We start from the raw sequence: 19,646 nt of genomic DNA, 5'->3' as shown, positions 1-19,646 counted from the left end.
TTCAGTCGATCCTTGCAAAACCCTACATTTCAGCAGGATAATGCACGACCGCATATTGCAGGTCCTGTACCGGCCTTTCTAGATACAGAAAATGTTCGACTGTTGACCTGGCCAGCACATTCTCCAGATCTCTCAATAATTGAAAACGTCTGGTGAATGGTGGCCGAGCAACTGGTTCGTCACAATACGCCAGTCACTACTCTTGATGAACTGTGGTATCGTGTACCTGTGCACACCATCCAAGCTCTGTTTGACTCAATGCCCAGGCGTATCGAGGCCGTTATTACGGCCAGAGGTGGTTGTTCTGGGTACTGATTTCTCAGGATCTATGCATCCAAATTGCGTGAAAATGTAATCACATGTCAGTTCTAGTATAATATATTTGTCCAATGAATACTCGTTTATCAGCTTCATTTCATCTTGGTGTAGCAATTTTAATGGCCAGTAGTCTATTTTGATAAACTGCCTTATGCAGGAATGTATGTAGATGCTACGTACTAGACACAGTGAAAAATTAACTTCTCTTGCCCGAAGCTGTTCATGCACTACACATGGCGATACCACGTTCAGCGTTACAAGTGGTGAAATGATGTTGGCACCATTTTCCCTTCAGAGTTTAGAAAAATCCGTTAGAACATATATAATTGTATGCAGTTGTTAAATGAGGTATTTTAGGTTGTTGTATGCCAAAATGCATTACTTAATTATTAATTTCCTCTGTATGGGAAGTCATTTTTGTCTATTATAATGTAACTAACCTGTTTCTATGGGTTATTACGCTAAGATTAGGGTCACCGCCGACTCTAACCATACAACTAATCAAAGGTTTGGCCGAGTCGGAAAATAAATTAATTTTATCACAGACCAAAAACTCATAAAAATGTATACGTTGTGATTTCGCTCATAGTAGATGCGATGTAATTAATAGTATTGCCCGTGGACTGTTCACGAGAATCAAACATTTAAAATAAAATAGAAAATGCATGAACACTGTGCATAAGATCAGCTTCCAGCAACGCAGCTGAAAATATGACTTAATCTAAAGCATTTGTTTTAAAATAAAAGGGGAAACTAATCACTGGACCTGTGCGTAAGGAAACGCGTTGGATGTGCCAACCGGGAATGCTACGAGGTGAGTGGCTTAGGTGCAAAAAGGTAACTTCGGAGTACAAGAGCAAATTGTGGATAAAATCATTTATTCCTAAGATATGGATGTGAGGCATGTACACAATTCCTGATAACATTAATTCTTAAAACATTAAAGAAAAGCATCGATACATTCAACGTTATAATCTACACCTAAAATCATTGGTGTGAATCATTCATACAACTGCTGTTGCCTGATAACTGATCGCAATAACTCGTGAAACGGTACACGTTTCGAAGTACACCCGCGTGCTCATGTGGTTTGTGGGGACGCAATTTCTAGGTATCGTGGCCAAGTTGCAACAATATCACATCACACAATCATGAACAGTTAACATTCTTTAACACAAACATGAGATCGGACAGTTAGTGACACCGGTAGCCCAACAACTATAATGTTCAACCACGTGGTTGGCTCCCCACGGACGAAAGCTACATGAAGCAAGCAAAATTTACGAGAAGGCAAAGCTATTAACATTTAAAAAAATAAAAGCTTATAGAGGTACAGCTGAAGGCAAACAGACATTCATACAGAAGCGAGTGCTCACTTCTTATCGACACCTTTGTGTGGCGCTCCTCCGCCGGATCCAAGTCTGCTATAGAAATTTACTAAAAGAAAGATCTGCCAAAGCTTTGCATTCCTTGCTGCGACAAGGCAAAGCAATCTTCCAGAGTTGAAAAGCGAGACCAAAAGCTAACAGCTCTCCTCTCGCCAAGTAACAACGCGCCACGCGGTCAGTCTATAGCTCACCCTTCTTCGACTGGAGGACAGCTGTGGATGCTTCCCGTAACAGTGGCAGACTGCCTCCCTTTTACTTCTCCAGCCTCTTCCACACTCCGCGTGGCCCAGAAAACCCAAAGATGCCATTTCCGCCACCAACCTAACGCAGGTAGGTAAAGTAGCGCAAACCTCTTTGCCTACTTGACCACTACTAGAGTTGGCTATTCTGTACAACTGCTGCTGAATCTGTATGACTATTGCAGACTTTCTGCAGCAGACTACGCCACAGTCTAGCAACGTGACACACAACCGCATTCATTCAATCACATCACTATGAGAGTTATGAGGAAAGAGAAACAAGGAAAAGAAAGAAAAATGCTAGTGAAAATTGGCTACCGGACTAATGAAAGGTGGCTACAGGACCCTTTCAATAATTGTATTATTGTGAAGAGCATAGACACTAATATAAGTAAAAAACAGATTAAAAAAACATTTTGTATGATAAAAAAATGTAAATTTCGTATGGCGTAATTGGCTGGGAAATCCTACAAGGTGGATTCAGCCACCGGCAGTACAGTGTGTCCTTCGTCGGCGCAAACTGGCCCCTTTTCTTTTGGATATATGAGAGTCGTGCGGCGTGTATATTTGCGGAGTGTAGGTGAGTGTAATGGATGCGTGTGTGGTATTGTGTTTGTGTTGTATGATGGTGAAAGAGACGGAGGGAGGATGAAAGACGGTGCCGACACACGGCCTGCTCCTCTGGAATGGCAGCGAGAACCGTGCCGAGCGTAACGCCCCCATCCGAAGGATGGGTCACCGTCAGCTGTGTCACGTGCCCTCACTTGATGGGACACTGTGGAGAGGTCTTCTCGCCTTCCCGGCTAAATACTGGTTGTGAAAATATTTGATCCACCACGAAGACTGGGATCGGTGTCCCTGCGGGTCGTGTGCTTTATTTGTAACTAAACTAGTTACAAATAAAGATCAGTTTAGAAGGAGCCTGAAAGACTTGCTAGTGGCCAACTCCTTCTACGCCACTGACGAATTTTTTAATAGAAGCAAATGATGTATTGTGTATATTCATACTATTAGTATTGTTATTTCAGCTGAAAAAAAATTGACATGTTCCACATCCACGAGGATCTCCTCAGCACGGATCTATGGAACGAAAAACTAATCTAATCATCTTCCACAGAGGCGTGCCTTAGCGATCTCGGTCACTTTTTTTTCTGTCCGTTGCCGAGAATTTCGCCATATGGTACAGTTCTTTTATGCGACGACAGTTCGGCGACTTGCTCGTCGATGATTATGAAATGATGATGAGAACAACTCAATATCCCGTTCCGAACAGGGAAACTCACCGACCCGGGACAGGAATCGAGCCCGGGGCCGAGAGTCAGTAACTACTACGGAGTTGTCAAAATGAACCTGTCGAACTACGTGATACGGAAAGTTTACAACCGGTTTCTTTCATCTGTTTGAACATACGGCAGTGCAACGTGGAATTTTCGCCGTAGTTAGGTACTTTTATGCACTATTTGTGTGATTAATTGTAATAATGTGGAACGAGCCTTGCTTCATTCGTATTGGGCTTCACGTGTAAATATGACTACGTGCTGACCTTTTACAATTTTGTTTTGTTGTTGAGAAAACCTACCAACAAATTAGGCTGATCAGATAATAACGCAGGCAGACATGTTGGGACTGTGGAGAGACAGAGGTAAGTCAAGAAAAGTTGCTTAGGGAAACAGAACGAGGAGGTTGATGTAATTACGAGTACAAAGAAAGTTAAATAGACAGGAGTAGGATACGAGGTTGCCAGGCGAATGAATGGCCGACGGACAATCTTGACGGAAGGTGGGCAGAGTTTACACCATTACAAAACATGCAGAAGCAACGTGAGTACGTGTGTTTACTGACGTCATTCCTGACGTATAACAACCCACAGCTGTTTTCCATTTCCTGTTAAATGGCAAATTTTACTGGAAGGCAATTTCTAGAAACTTCACTGGACCGAAGAGTCCTCTCGTCCGTAAGGTCAACACAAAAATGGCGGAACATGGGACAGGAGGAAACCATACAAGGAAACCCTATAAACCCTATAACGGGAAGTAGCTGACGCGGACACAAACCTGCAACGATTCTTGCTCACTCACCACGGCGACGAGACACAAATTAACTTAACAGTGTGTCACCCGATAACTGAATGAGTGGCCTGTACCAGTGTAAATACCAGCCTCGAATGTGTATTCTCGACCAACGTACGGTGATCCATGGTTCGCTTATTTGCTGACTCCAGTGTGTTAAGTGATACGGAACACCACTGGGAAAGATAACGGGATTGATGAACACATTTATTTAAATACACATTTTAACTTCTGCACCACCTGACGTTTATATTTGTATGAAAACGCAATTTTACTTTTTACTAGTGGCTTCTCGCGGCTAGCATTAAGTACTACGCCCAGACGAGTTGTGTGGAGTAGCGTATTTTGTCTGCGGGCCACGAATAAAATGGTGAGGACAACGTTAAGAAAGTGAATACACCATATATCATACAACTTGCGCGATATAAGTAGCGCACGGAAGGGAAGTTATGTAGCGGCATAGAGAATTAATTTATATGTTTACAACCAATGTAAATATTGTTTGCGAATCATGGGTGGATGTGTGTGTGTGTGTGTGTGTGTGTGTGTGTGTGTGTGTGTGTGTGTGTGTGTGTGTGTGTCTGTGTGTTGTGTGTGCGTGCGTGGGTGCGTGCTTGTGGCACAAAAGAAAAAATGCAGGACGTACAGGTTTAGGTCGTCTTACAGCACACCTCTTGTGAAGCCTAGTGTGCTCTGTGATGCACCGTTGAGATTCATTGCCGCAACTGTCTGTCGTGGAATCATTAAGGCAGATTTCTTCACTGTGCCTTTCCTCGATTCAAGGAAAAGTACAATGCTGGAAGTTGAGCCTTATGCTGCGCTGCTGTAAAGCTTTCTTTGAATAAATGAAGCAAAGTTGCGTCTCATGCTTACATGTTGCTTTATCCATAACGCTTTTTTATTCGCACGTTTTTTTTCTTTATGCAGCTGTTTCCAGCCGATAAAAGGACATCTACAGTGTAACGTGGAATCTGAGCCACGTTTCATTTCTGGTAAATCTCCTCATCATAGAGGGGTGAATGCTAGGTTAATTGACAGAGTAGAAAAGAAAGTGACCCAGTCAGGTTTCAGCTTTACAACCTTTTGTTTCTTAACAAGACGCTTTGCCGCTAGACCACCACCCCATCCCTGCACCCCTCACCCCCTCACCCCCTCCCCTCTTCCCCTCCCCTCCTCTATGTGGAAATTGGAGCTCTGTGGTGGAGAGGAAGGATCTCACGAAGGGAAATTCAAGCTTATATTGTTTTTTTGTAAAGAAAAATGTTTGTGGGGCTTGGATTTCACGTGTTCGTCATTCTCTGCTCTTGGAAAGATGTAGGTCTTGTGAGAAGTAATTACATCGATCGCATTTCTTTTTTATTCCGAGTGCACTGGGAATACCGTATGAAACACACATCACACGTAATCACACAGAGTCAAAAAACTTCCGAACGCGAAGGACGCAACGCCTGCTGTCCCCTGTCCACTGGACCGCACAGGATTTTGCCGCACATGCTCCCAGGAGTCGGCATGCACTGGCAATGAAGACGCTCGTACAGGACAGAGAAGCACGGAGAGCTGCATCAAACCAGCACTGAAGACCACAACAACATTTTATTCCTTGCAGTCTTAAACGATTAATTATGAAATTCAAATATACTGAAACAGTTAATACACGTGATGTTAATATATTCAATTTAGTTACAGTTACAGTATTGGAACAAAGCAGCACAAGCACAATCTGCATTGTTGCAAGATGTATCCAAAATGGCAGTGATGACGTCATCCAAGATGGCGCCGTGTAGTCTTGGCAACAGCGCAAGACGTCATCCAAGATAGCGGCCATGATTTCATTCAAGATGGCGGCTATTGGCGGGAAAGTGCCACGCACCCCTTCCCCAGAAAAATGGCAGAAAGTTCAAATTCCAACAGGATAATGCATCACACCACAGTTATCTCTACTAACCCAAGAAAATCGTGGGAAGGTAGGTCACTTGGCCTTCCTCCACTAACCTAAGTCACCTGACCGGCACCTCTTCCTAGGAACTGGCGCCAAGTTCGAATTTTGGCAATACAGAAAGGTCACTTGTGATTTCGCTACCAACATAAGCAACTTTTTCATTTATTTTATGTTTTTGTCTTCTTTAAAAGCAAAGAGAAAAGATGAAGCAGTAGACCAGCTAGAGCCTATGCCTAGCGTCATGCATTTTTGATTTTCAGTTGTTAAAAAACAGAGGAGTTTTTCTTGTACCAGCAGTAGGAAGGAAGGATTCGTGCTCAGCTAGTGAATGAGGGAGAAGCACGCCAGTGAGTAATTGTAGACCACCATTTTGGGGTCGCTATGAATAAGTGAGGAGTATGTATTTCATGTGTGTACCATTTAGAAAAATACAGTATTGTTTTATTAACAGAAGTGTCATGTGAGTTGTTATGTCAAATAGTACGATTATTACAAGAACTGAAGCCCACCTGTGTACTTTGGAATATTTCGAAGATCCGATAAGCTCAATGGGAACACAGTCAAGACTTCAAAGGTGAACACGGTGACCAAACATAGCATTATAAAGAAGGGTAAGCACAAATCTACAGTGGAGAAAGAAACTACTTCCCCCCTGCAAAATAATATGAACTAATACGAACTTATTTCCAGGCATAGCTCAGCTTATTGTGCTTGTCATTCATGCCGAAAAATTAATCTCATTATTTCAATACATTTTAAAAAGCCATGCATTTCAACATTTTATTATCATTTATTCCATTATTTTATTATATTATACTACCTCCACTAACCTAAGTCACCCAACCGCCACCTCTTCCTAGGAACTGGCGCCAAGTTTGAATTTTGGCAGTAAAGAAAGGTCATTTGAGGTTTCACTACCAACCTAAGAAAATGGCTGCAAAGAAAGGAAACTTGGACTAACCTCAGTCACCTGATCACCACCTCTTCCTAGGGATTCGTTGGAAATGGAATCAGCCTGCACTGGGCTGCTGGAGAGAGGAATCAGTGTACTTTATTTATTTTAGAATAATTTGTTTAGTGATGGATTATATTTATCACATTGATACAGAACACCCACTCTGACAAGCCACACAGCCAACAGACATGCAAACCACTCGTAAATAATGCAATACATTTACATCCAGAGAGCCAAATAACTCCTAAATTATCACAATAATAATTCATCTAAAAGACTCTCCAACATGCTTGCTAATCGTCAACTATCGAAATCATGCACCAGTCTTTATTCAAACAATTAGAGGCGGCACGACCATCCAGTGTGTTCGTCAGGAGGTCTGGACTCCAACTGACTTAGTACACACCACCACCAGCACAAGGCGCTGTCATCTGTGACGTCATCTGATGACCGACTACCGTTATTCAAGATGGCGGCATACATTGTGTTCTCCACGAGGCCTAGTACATGTTGACACCACCAGAGAGCGCTACCATGGACTTGGAATGAATTTTCGTGAATGCCACGCCCACCTGGACTTGGAAGGAAAGTCACACAACGACCCTCAAGCGGCCGCCACGTCCCCTTACCAACTGATGTTGTCGGGCTAACGTACACTAACGTGTGCTAACATGTAATAATGTGCACGTACAACGTCATCCGAGATGGTGGGCTTAAATAGCGCGAAACCGACTCTGCCTATGATGGACATTAGTTTTTATTTTGCAAGCAATGTCTCCTCCACGAGATCTAGACTCCAACTGACCTAGTACACATTACTGCCACCCGATGACGCTGTCATCCCTCCTGTGGCCTAATCCAGATGGTAGTCTGGAGGAGGAAAATGGCGCGTAAATGACTCAGCCTGCGCTGGGATGCTGGGGAGAGTAAGGAAGGAGTGTACTCTATTTACTTTAGAACATTTTATTTAGGGATGGAGTATATTTGTCACACTGATACAAAACACACGATCTGACATGCCACACAGCACACAGCAAACAACTCCTAATTTACCGAAATAATTTCAGTACAGACTCGTCCTAAACAATGCAGCACAGTGATGTGTAGACACGCTCAGTACTCGTTACTGGGTTAGCGATAGGAGCTTGTGAGGCACTGCAATCCCCGTGTACACATTTGCCCGACAGATGTGCTGTTTACAGAGTTAGTGACAGAATGACTTGTAATTTTTACGTGCCGGATGGTGCTGCTATGCGTTTATTTGATTCCTTGTAGGATGCTTCCCCCCACTACTAATGATCATTTTATATAGGCCTGACGCAGGCATCATATAATTTCTGAACCGTGATCGGATGTGAACAGTGGACACTATACGTCTCCAGAAAGCTATATTGTGCTCGTATCACGCAGAGCAAGTGTTTTACGGAAGTAGTTTTTTCGTTTTTACGAGCGGTCTTTTTCTGGTCGGTTGCAGATTAATTCGCTAATGGCGCTTCAGGGTGGGTAGGTCAATGGCAGTGTGAGGATGCTCTTTCACTCTCTACTTTTACTCTAAGACAGCGAGAAAGCTCTGTGACTCAAATACACAGAGAGATTGAAGTTACTGTAAAATTGGTCAAATTGTTTGCGCTATTAACTGTTATGCTCATTATTAGAGTACATAGATGATGTCTTTTCCATCCCATCCGTGCAATGGCATGCTATTGGTGACCACATAATGATTGAATGACATCGCTTGTTTGAGTGGGAGAGAAAGTTTTGGTGGATGGACAGCACCTTATGGGGTGGACAGCACCGAAACACTGATCGCGTACACGAGTGCAATACGAGGAATCAGTCGGAATGGAACTAGAGTTATCAGCTATTCTGTCAGTGTGAGAGGCGAGTCTAAATGCAGAGCTCGTGAATCACGTTTGGACTGTAGTTTGGAGATTCTACACAATGTGAGAAAACTCTTACGGTTACCTTATGTTGTAAGTGTGTTTTATTTAAAACCAGTCGATGTGTTGCATGTTATGGTATCCGCCACAAGAACATGATTTACACTGTGCAACGTCTAGTTTCCTGCGAAAGGCCGTGGATCAGAACTTCTTAATGTCAGTTTAGAACCTGGCACAGGCCTCGAAGTCGTGGCAGAAAAACGAAGGGTTTGCTATTGTACAAAAGCGTGTTAGAAAACAGTGTTTCAAACAACTGACCAGGACCAGAGAGAGCGTCTTTTGCGACTAAGTATAGTTTGTGGGATACAGTCATTCGCCTAGAGTATAGATGATGAAACTTTAAAGTGGCCTCTGCAGTGCCCGTATATTTAATAGGATCGTGCCACACAGACAGCAGTAGCAGCATCAGTTTGAGGTGTAAATTCGGTGATGGACTGTGTGTACTGTTAGGAATGCTTTGATAGCTGCACGCTGCGCCATTCTGGTTGCGAAATTTCTTTCTCCGTGCTGGAGCCCCACCACAGCTTTGCATCATCGCGGCAGCATCGTTGCCTAGGTGACTTCGATATCGGATGAAGTTGGTTGAGCTTTTATAGTTCGTAAATTTTCTCTGTTGGAGGGTAGAGAATGATAGCATGTTGGGCTGACTAATTTGAATGGACGCGGATCTGCTTCGGGGCTGTAGTATCTGTATCTAGTTTGGAGACATACCACATTGCGCACATTTTCACCGAATTAAAACGCGGTCTTGTTGCAGTAACACAAGTCGATCTGTTTCCACATGGGTTACAGAAGGTGGTGGAATTGTCCTTCTACGACTTTTTTCTCAGTTACGACTTAAATTGGAATGATCACATGCGGATAGTTGTAAAAATGGGAGCAGTTGCAAGATACGTAAGGGGTGGCTAAAACCACGCTGGAATTTTACTGTAGCAGCTAGGTTCGGGAAAGGTGACACGTTTCGAGATATTGGAGTGCCAGAAATATGATTGACTAGTGGTTGTAATCATTAAAGGAATTGTCAATAGGATCCAACGCAGGTATGTGCTTGAATGGAAATACCCGATTCCAAATCTTGGACATCATTTCCAGCCTATAACGTATCACTAGAGATCTGGGAAGCTAGTGTACATTTTCTTACAACCTCAATCGGCACATCAACTGTTACTACTGTTTGTGTTCCTTCTCAATTAGTCATCGCCTATAACTCAGTGGATATATCCCACAACCTCTGATATAGTCTCGAGACGGAATGCGCTACAAATACTATAGAATTATCTACACTCCTGGAAATGGAAAAAAGAACACATTGACACCGGTGTGTCAGACCCACCATACTTGCTCCGGACACTGCGAGAGGGCTGTACAAGCAATGATCACACGCACGGCACAGCGGACACACCAGGAACCGCGGTGTTGGCCGTCGAATGGCGCTAGCTGCGCAGCATTTGTGCACCGCCGCCGTCAGTGTCAGCCAGTTTGCCGTGGCATACGGAGCTCCATCGCAGTCTTTAACACTGGTAGCATGCCGCGACAGCGTGGACGTGAACCGTATGTGCAGTTGACGGACTTTGAGCAAGGGCGTATAGTGGGCATGCGGGAGGCCGGGTGGACGTACCGCCGAATTGCTCAACACGTGGGGCGTGAGGTCTCCACAGTACATCGATGTTGTCGCCAGTGGTCGGCGGAAGGTGCACGTGCCCGTCGACCTGGGACCGGACCGCAGCGACGCACGGATGCACGCCAAGACCGTAGGATCCTACGCAGTGCCGTAGGGGACCGCACCGCCACTTCCCAGCAAATTAGGGACACTGTTGCTCCTGGGGTATCGGCGAGGACCATTCGCAACCGTCTCCATGAAGCTGGGCTACGGTCCCGCACACTGTTAGGCCGTCTTCCGCTCACGCCCCAACATCGTGCAGCCCGCCTCCAGTGGTGTCGCGACAGGCGTGAATGGAGGGACGAATGGAGACGTGTCGTCTTCAGCGATGAGAGTCGCTTCTGCCTTGGTGCCAATGGTGGTCGTATGCGTGTTTGGCGCCGTGCAGGTGAGCGCCACAATCAGGACTGCATACGACCGAGGCACACAGGGCCAACACCCGGCATCATGGTGTGGGGAGCGATCTCCCACACTGGCCGTACACCACTGGTGATCGTCGAGGGGACACTGAATAGTGCACGGTACATCCAAACCGTCATCGAACCCATCGTTCTACCATTCCCAGACCGGCAAGGGAACTTGCAGTTCCAACAGGACAATGCACGTCCGCATGTATCCCGTGCCACCCAACGTGCTCTACAAGGTGTAAGTCAACTATCCTGGCCAGCAAGATCTCCGGATCTGTCCCCAATTGAGCATGTTTGGGACTGGATGAAGCGTCGTCTCACGCGGTCTGCACGTCCAGCACGAACGCTGGTCCAACTGAGGCGCCAGGTGGAAATGGCATGGCAAGCCGTTCCACAGGACTACATCCAGCATCTCTACGATCGTCTCCATGGGAGAATAGCAGCCTGCATTGCTGCGAAAGGTGGATATACACTGTACTAGTGCCGACATTGTGCATGCTCTGTTGCCTGTGTCTATGTGCCTGTGGTTCTGTCAGTGTGATCATGTGATGTATCTGACCCCAGGAATGTGTCAATAAAGTTTCCCCTTCCTGGGACAATGAATTCACGGTGTTCTTATTTCAATTTCCAGGAGTGTAGCTTGGGTGGTGTGAGGGAGTCACAAATACCGCTTACACACCACGTCCCTTACCCAAATCACTTTCAAAGTTCAGTGATATTATCGGAAGGTTGCATCGTGGGCTGATAATACACATTCCTACGATCACCGACACGGTATTTGTCCGGAAAAAAATACGCCTCATTCAGAGGTAATGTCGTAACTCGATTCGTAAAGCGGATACAGTTTTTAACATGGCTACTTGTGAGCACTTGTAGAACCAAGATCGCTTGTGACAGTAACATGCAGTAGTTGTTGCGATCGGGTTTTTTAACATCTGGCCGATTACGTCTCTCTTTCTAAGACACAATGTTAGCACGCGCAGGAAGAAAAAAATGGTTCAAATGGCTCTGAGCACTATGCGACTTAACTTCTGAGGTCATCAGTCGCATAGAACTTAGAACTAATTAAACCGAACTAACCTAAGGACATCACACACATCCATGCCCGAGGCAGGATTCGAACCTGCGACCGTAGCGGTCGTTCGGCTCCAGACTGTAGCGCCTAGAACCGTACGGCCACTCCGGCCGGCGCAGGAAGAAATCTAAGAGACATGCACACCCATCGTTGATTTTCGGTCAGTATTATTTCGTATCGTAGGCAATCAACTATTGACAAACGTATACTTCGTAATAGGAAATGCGTGATATCTCTGCATTTGAGCATCAAATTTATAAAGTACGTGTTTGTGTAAAGGATGTCCAGTCGTAAGGAAGGTACATATATTTCCATTTTCAGAACCGCAGCCTTCAGCAGGGTGTATTTCTGATACTTCGCTCATTGTCGAATGACGTTCAATTGAGGCAGCGATCGTAACATTTAATTGTAAGTATAATGATAAAAGATATATGTGACCGGTGTTCTAGAATGATTCCGTGTATGCATAGCACGTGGTGGGAATGATACACGTTTCCCGTTAACAGAGGCAACCATCCGAATGCAAAGGCTTGTTGGAGTGTAGGAATCTATCTGAGTTAACTTTGCCTTACTCTAGACGACCGAATAGCGAACTAATGCTTAGTATGTGCTGGATAGCTCTCGTGATCAAGTGGAAATTTGAGAATAAGTATAGAGGTGCATTTGCGTTGGATTGTTATTCCCTCCCATGTAAATTGTTCGGTTGACTGCTTCTGCAGATTCCGCGCCTTTATTTAGTTAAGAGGAAATCGAATGTGGGATGTGCATCTAGCAGGTGAAAGAGACGTTTGCTTGTTCTCTAGACATGAGAAACACCTTAGTTGGCTTGTAAATTACAGGGATGATTTGGAATCTGTTACATCAGTGGAAGAGCAGTTGAACGGAATGGATGGTGTCTTGAAGGGAGGATATAAGATGAACATCAACAAAAGCAAAACGAGGATAATGGAATGTAGTCGAATTAAGTCGGGTGATGCTGAGGGAATTAGATTAGGAAATGAGACACTTAAAATAGTAAAGGAGTTTTGCTATTTGGGGAGCAAAATAACTGATGATGGTCGAAGTAGAGAGGATATAAAATGTAGACTGGCAATGGCAAGGAAAGCGTTTTTGAAGAAGAGAAATTTGTTAACATCGAGTATAGATTTAAGTGTCAGGAAGTCATTTCTGAAAGTATTTGTATGGAGTGTAGCCATGTATGGAAGTGAAACATGACACGGTAAATAGTTTGGACAAGAAGAGAATAGAAGCTTTCGAAATGTGGTGCTACAGAAGAATGCTGAAGATTAGATGGGTAGATCACATAACTAATGAGGAAGTATTGAATAGGATTGGGGAGAAGAGAAGTTTGTGGCACAACTTGACCAGAAGAAGGGATCGGTTGGTAGGACATGTTCTGAGGCATCAAGGGATCACCAATTTTGTTATTGGAGGGCAGCGTGGAGGGTAAAAATCGTAGGGGGAGACCAAGAGATGAGTACACTAAGCAGATTCAGAAGGATGTAGGTTGCAGTAGGTACTGGGAGATGAAGAAGCTTGCACAGGATAGAGTAGCATGGAGAGCTGCATCAAACCAGTCTCAGGACTGAAGACCATAACAACAACAACATCAGTGAGATCGGTATTCGCGGGTGGAAATATCATTTTTCATCTGTTTGTTTCTAATTACTCAGTGGTCTAGGGCACGCTTCACCTAGCTAAAGTCTCGGGTCTGTAGAGAAATAATTTCCAGTCTATATCCTCGGAATTATGTTGCGTGAGCGATAGGGTGGCTACTGATGTGTTGTTGATATCGAGAAATACCACAATAATGATATAATATTACGGTAAACCATGCGAAAATACTTGGGTTCTTGTATTCAAGATCTTGACATCAGTGGAAGAGCAATGTAATTTAGTAAGAGTATTTCCGTATTTGACGATATGTGTGGCCCTTTGCGAGGTTTAGTTGTCGCTGCAAAATGGAGATCGCTGTAAAATAGTTTATTGGCGCTGAAAGTCTCGTCTGTAGAAAGAAAGAAAAGGCGGACAGTGCTTCCCTAGGTCTGAGGAGCATCGTGACATATAGCCAGTGTGAGTGTAGGTATGCCATATTTTTTCGGGTGCTGTACAGATATAAAAGATAACTGCACTGTTTGTGTAAAATGTTTATATATTGCATTGTAAAGTTATTGTGGTTTATGTTGTGACATGACTAGAGAGGATGACTGTGTGTCCTATCATGAGGTACACCGTTGGGTGGCTTGCGGAGTATAAATGTAGATGTAGATGTAGATTCAGCACATCGATAACCACGAGAGATTTTGTACGTGGAAAATTATGTGCACTATAGATGCTGAGTTTAGTTCGCCAAGCACAGCCGTCAAGAGGAGACATTACCTGTACATGGATCGGTGTCAGGCTGTAGCAGCAATCATAATATTTAGTTGTAGTTACACTGGTAAATACGTTCCTGGCTTCCAATATCCTTGTGAGTCTCGTATGTATTTCATGATACGTAGACAACTTTACGGGTTTAACTGTCAATGCACTTTAGCGATCCGTGCAAAATAATTTTACAACTGAAAGTCTCGTCTGCAGAAAGACAGAAAAGGTAGATGGTGCTTCGATACCGGTGGCATCAGTAAATCGGCGGGTAAATTCGATAAGAGCCAATCGTAATGCTCGATTCATTCACATCCTTTGTGTTGGGATATAGGAGCCTCTACATAGCGGTGAGAACATTTGCATATGTTGAGTGCAGGAAGGGTAACATGTGATGTAGTGGGTACCAACTTAGGGACGCTGGGGAGAGTACATTCGACGTTACTTTCGTTGACAGGTTCTGACAGGGCAAGAATTTTCGTGCATATAAGCTGACACATGAAGAAAGCGACTGTTAATTATTTCCGGGACACTATACAATTTCCGCGAGGTCGACTGAGTTCTTCTTTTTTGTATAGTCACGTGACATGAACACAAGATTCAGAACATTGTCATCAACGGTAAAGACAAGTGCTGTCCGGAAATGTCTCCAATATAGGGGCTGCACCATGGAGTTCTGTGACGTCAGTATAACAGCTGCTGTGTACCTGAAAATAGATGCAAGTTTCACCCGCATCCGGCGGCAGCTCGCGACTGCGATCTCGCCCGATCGCTCCAGCATTGCTACCAAGGTGAACACGTATTTGGATCGGAATTTCTCTGGTATCAAGTATGAACGGGATGTCGCGACCTAGAGCCTGAGGGCATCTGTGTGTACTTTGACAGCTGACGGCCACGTCACTTCGCGCGTAGCCTCCAGTGCGATCTACTGGACAGCGTGTGGCGGACGGTGTCTGTGTACATTGATTGCATTATTTCTTTAGCATGTCTGTAAGCTGTGCTGTGTGTTGTTTAGACAGTTTACGAGTACTGAGCGTGTCTACCTATCACTGTGCTGCATTATTTAGGAGAAGTCTGCATGTCTGTACTGAAACTATTTCAGTAAATTAGGAGTTGTTTGCATGTCTGGAGACTGCTATTTAGGAGTAGTTTACAGATCTGTATGCTGTGTGGCATGTCAGAGCGTGTGTTTTGTATCAGTGTGATAAATATACTCCATCCCTAAATTTGATGTTAGAAAATAAATAAAGTACACTCATTCCTCTCTCCAGCAGCCTACTGCAGGCTGATTCCATTGCCCATGCAACCCTAAGAAGAGGTGGCGGTCGGGTGACTGTGATTATTCCAAGTGTCCTTTCTTTGCAGCAATTTCCTTAGGTTGGTAGCGAAATGCCAAGTGACCTTTCTTTACTGCCAAAATTCAAACTTGGCACCAGTTCCTAGGGAGAGGTGTCAGTCAAGTGACTTAGATTAGTGGAGGTAGCCCAAGTGACCTATCTTCCCACGAGTTTCTTAGGTTAGTAGAGACAAGCGTGGTGTGATGCATTATCCTGTTGGAATTTGAACGTCCCGACATTTTTCTAGGGGAGGGGTTTGTGGCTCTTCCCCGCCAAAAGCCGCCATCTTGAATGATGTCATGGCCGCCATCTTGGATGACGTCATGCGCTGTTGCCAAGTCTACACGCCGCCATCTTGGATGAAGTCATTGCCGCCGTTTTGGATACATCTGGCAACAATGCAGATTGTGCTACCCTTATAAGTCAAAAGGCTATAGGCCACCATTTTGTACCACAGTGGTAAAATTTTGCATTAGCAGCCACTGTTTAATACTGGTTTTCGAAACTTTGTAACTAATGGTTGTAGTGTGTGTTAAACAGTCTGATTGCTCACATTTTCAGTGTATCAGTGATGCTCTATAGTGGGCAAAACAAACCTGTGACCAGTCGGTCGCACTGCCCATCTTGATGTAAGTTCAGTATCCTCTGATACACTGCACAGGTAATCTAGGAGGAATCACACACGTGTTTTGTAAGAAAATTCCTATGTGTTCTAATTATTGTACATATTCCCAAACCCCTGCCAATGAACCAAAGTCTACCTCGTGCTCTACCTATGACTGACCATATGTAATCATTTAATTTGACATACTCATAAATTTTTACACCCAGTTATTTGTGTAAGTTTAGTCGAATGATGACTCATTGATATTGAGGACTTGGAATAGTACGTGTTCACATGTTGTCAGTATCTAATTTTATATTTCTGAATTTTTGAAGAAAGTTGCCAATCTTTTCAGCACTACGAAATCTTGCCATGATTTGACTGGATATCTGTGGAGCTATTTTGCAGACAGAGCTTTATTATAGATAACTATGTTATCTGAAAACAGCCTAAGAATACTATGAATAGTGTCTGACACATGTCAATATAAAACACGAAGAGCGAGGGTAGCAACACATTTCTCTGGGATAAGCCTGGGGTTAATTCTGCACCTGTCAGTCACTATCCATCCAAGATAACACGTTGCGTCCGCCCTACGAAGAAAGCCTCAACCCAGTCCAAATTTTGTATGATACTCAATACGATCACACTTTAATTACTAAGGTAGGTGTGGTATTGAGTCAACTGTTTCTTTAATCAGTAAATACTGCATCTACCTGATTGCTGTGATCCATGGCTTTCAAGATGTCATGACGGAAAAGCGTGAATTGGATTTTGCATGAACGTTGTTGAAGGAATCCATGCTGGTTCGCATGGAGGATGCCAGTCTGTTCGAGATACCTCTTTATGTCTGAACTTGGAATATGCTCTAAGATTCTACAACAGATGGATATTAAGAATACTGGACGGTAGTTTTGTGGGACACTTCTGTTGCCTGTCTTGTAGATGGGTCTGACCTATACTTTCTTCCAACCACTGGACAGAGATCTGCGGTACATTATGGTTAAAAGAGGGGCTAATTCAGCCGCAAACTCTGTAGGCTCCACAGGGTCCTGCGATTTTGTTCAGTGTTGATGATTTCACCTTAACACAGCTGACACATACATCTCTTTAACTGGTGCAGTGCTAAGAGTTCTTATGTGGCAGCGGCTACTGCGTAATCCCGTTGTGTAAAATGGAGGAATCGCACATCAGTTGCTGAATCAACAATCTCTTTTACTGCATACTCGACCAATTTCAGAATACTTAAAGTTCCATCATCTGGTGTAAACTGTAATAAGGAAAATATTGTGTTACAAGACAATAGGAGGGGTTCCTCAAGTTTGAATTATCAGATAAGGAACTGGCTAAAATTTCTAAAATTAATTAAAATAAATTTGAGGAGAGAACAGGACGTTACATACAAAGAAAATCACTTACCCATCTGAGGTTATCCTCACCCCACTGTTGTCATGGAACAAAAGTTTTGTGTCAAAATGATAAAATGGGAACTTATAAAAATCCGAAAAAACCGATATCATGACCGGACACCAAGAGTTACCAGAATCTTGAAGCATGTAAAATGCATCAAAGAGGAAAAGAGAAATCACATATTGTGAGGAGTTACTGGCATAAATCGCATAAAAGCCGTTCCCTGGTGCTGCCCGACCTTAGCATGAAAACTGTAAAATATATCCGCTCGTATGAACCTGATGTAAACAAACACAAACGCGATGATTGGTCAGAAGCCGTAGCACATGTACACTGGTGTTGTTACGCTTACGTATTAGATTATTACTAAGTACAGTTAAATTAAACTTTAAGATATATGTTAAGAGCCATCAACGTTATTCTCAATCACGGTTAAGCTATATAGTTTTTATTTCAAAACTCGTGTCGCCGCTATCTCTGCACTGTTGTGCTCTGATTGTCACGCTGTTAATACACCGCATTAAAATGGCTGAAGCTGCTTCCTCTTTCGTAGCGAAACACGCGTGTGGAATACGGTTAAAAAGTGCCGAGAAATGGGTTGTTCTTAATGTTTGTCATAAATTTACAGAGGTAATCAGCTTTGAAGTTTTTCGAGACACTGTATTACATACAGTTTAATCACAAATGCTGACTCGTGTTTAGCGTACTTGCTTCGGCAGTACATATACTAAAATTGGAACGATACAGAGAAGATTAGCATGGCCCCTGCGCAAGGATGACACGACGCCGGCACGGTAGCTCAGCGTGTTCGGTCAGAGGGTAGCGTGCCCTCTGTAATAAAAAAAACTGAGGTAACAGATCAACAACGAACTAAAATAGATGTCTTACGACGTCCGCCCCGAGCAGATACAACGAACTAAAGCGAAAAAAAAGCGTGTTCGGTGAGAGGGTTTGGTACCCTCTATAATAAAAAAACTGAGGGAACGGATCAACAAAGAACCTAAACGAGTGTCATCCGACGTCCACCAAGAACAAATTCAACGAACAATATAGAACAAAATGAGGTCTACAAAAGAAAAAAAAATTGCGGAATTGGTATCGTAGGGGCTTCGTAACTCATTGCAGTACGTGGTTTGCTGGGTCAAGTCTCGCGTCAGTTAATTTTTTTTCTCGTTCAATTTCAAATACCCACATCTCAAATTGTAAAATTCATCATCATTTCTTGTGAATAACGCACGTCTTCTTGTTTTTAATTACGTACTTCCTATTTCCATTTCAAATATAAATTCTGATTATCGATATTTTATGAAAGACGGTTAATAAAGGTTGCTTACATTAAGAAAACTTGACAGTTTAATTTTTAAGGCAAAAATGTAAAACTAAATACTCTTAATTTGCACTATGTCCATTGTTTTATACCATTGATGTAGATATAGTGTCGTAGAAACATGAAAAACAATCATTTTCACAGAATCGAGCACACCATACAAATGATGCCCCCCCATGAACCATGGACCTTGCCGTTGGTGGGGAGGCTTGCGTGCCTCAGCGGTACAGATAGCCGTACCATAGGTACAACCACAACGGAGGGGTATCTGTTGAGAGGCCAGACAAACGTGTGGTTCCTGAAGAGGGGCAGCAGCCTTTTCAGTAGTAGCAAGGCCAACAACAGTCTGGATGATTGACTGATCTGGCCTTGTAACATTAACCAAAACGGCCTTGCTGTGCTGGTACTGCGAACGGCTGAAAGCAAGGGGAAACTACGGCCGTAATTTTTCCCGAGTGCATGCAGCTTTACTGTATGATTAAATGATGATTGCGTCCTCTTGGGTAAAATATTCCGGAGGTAAAATAGTCCCCCATTCGGATCTCCGAGCGGGGACTACTCAAGAGGATGTCGTTATCAGGAGAAAGAAAACTGGCGTTCTACGGATCGGAGCG

At 43.6% G+C, this 19,646-nt stretch overlaps 1 non-coding gene across 1 annotated transcript; it reads left to right on the top strand.

Moving 5' to 3' along the window:
* The first annotated feature begins 18,408 nt into the window (after nt 1-18,408).
* Nucleotides 18,409-18,515, top strand: LOC124709430. Its single transcript, XR_007005402.1, has one exon. It is a non-coding gene; the product is annotated as a U6 spliceosomal RNA (small nuclear RNA).
* The last annotated feature ends 1,131 nt before the right edge of the window (nt 18,516-19,646 follow it).

Source organism: Schistocerca piceifrons, chromosome 7 (assembly GCF_021461385.2).
Source record: "Schistocerca piceifrons isolate TAMUIC-IGC-003096 chromosome 7, iqSchPice1.1, whole genome shotgun sequence".
Classification (NCBI taxonomy): Eukaryota; Metazoa; Arthropoda; class Insecta; order Orthoptera; family Acrididae; genus Schistocerca; species Schistocerca piceifrons.
The sequence above is the reverse complement of the archived record's forward strand: the minus strand, read 5'-3'. Positions and strand labels throughout refer to the sequence as shown.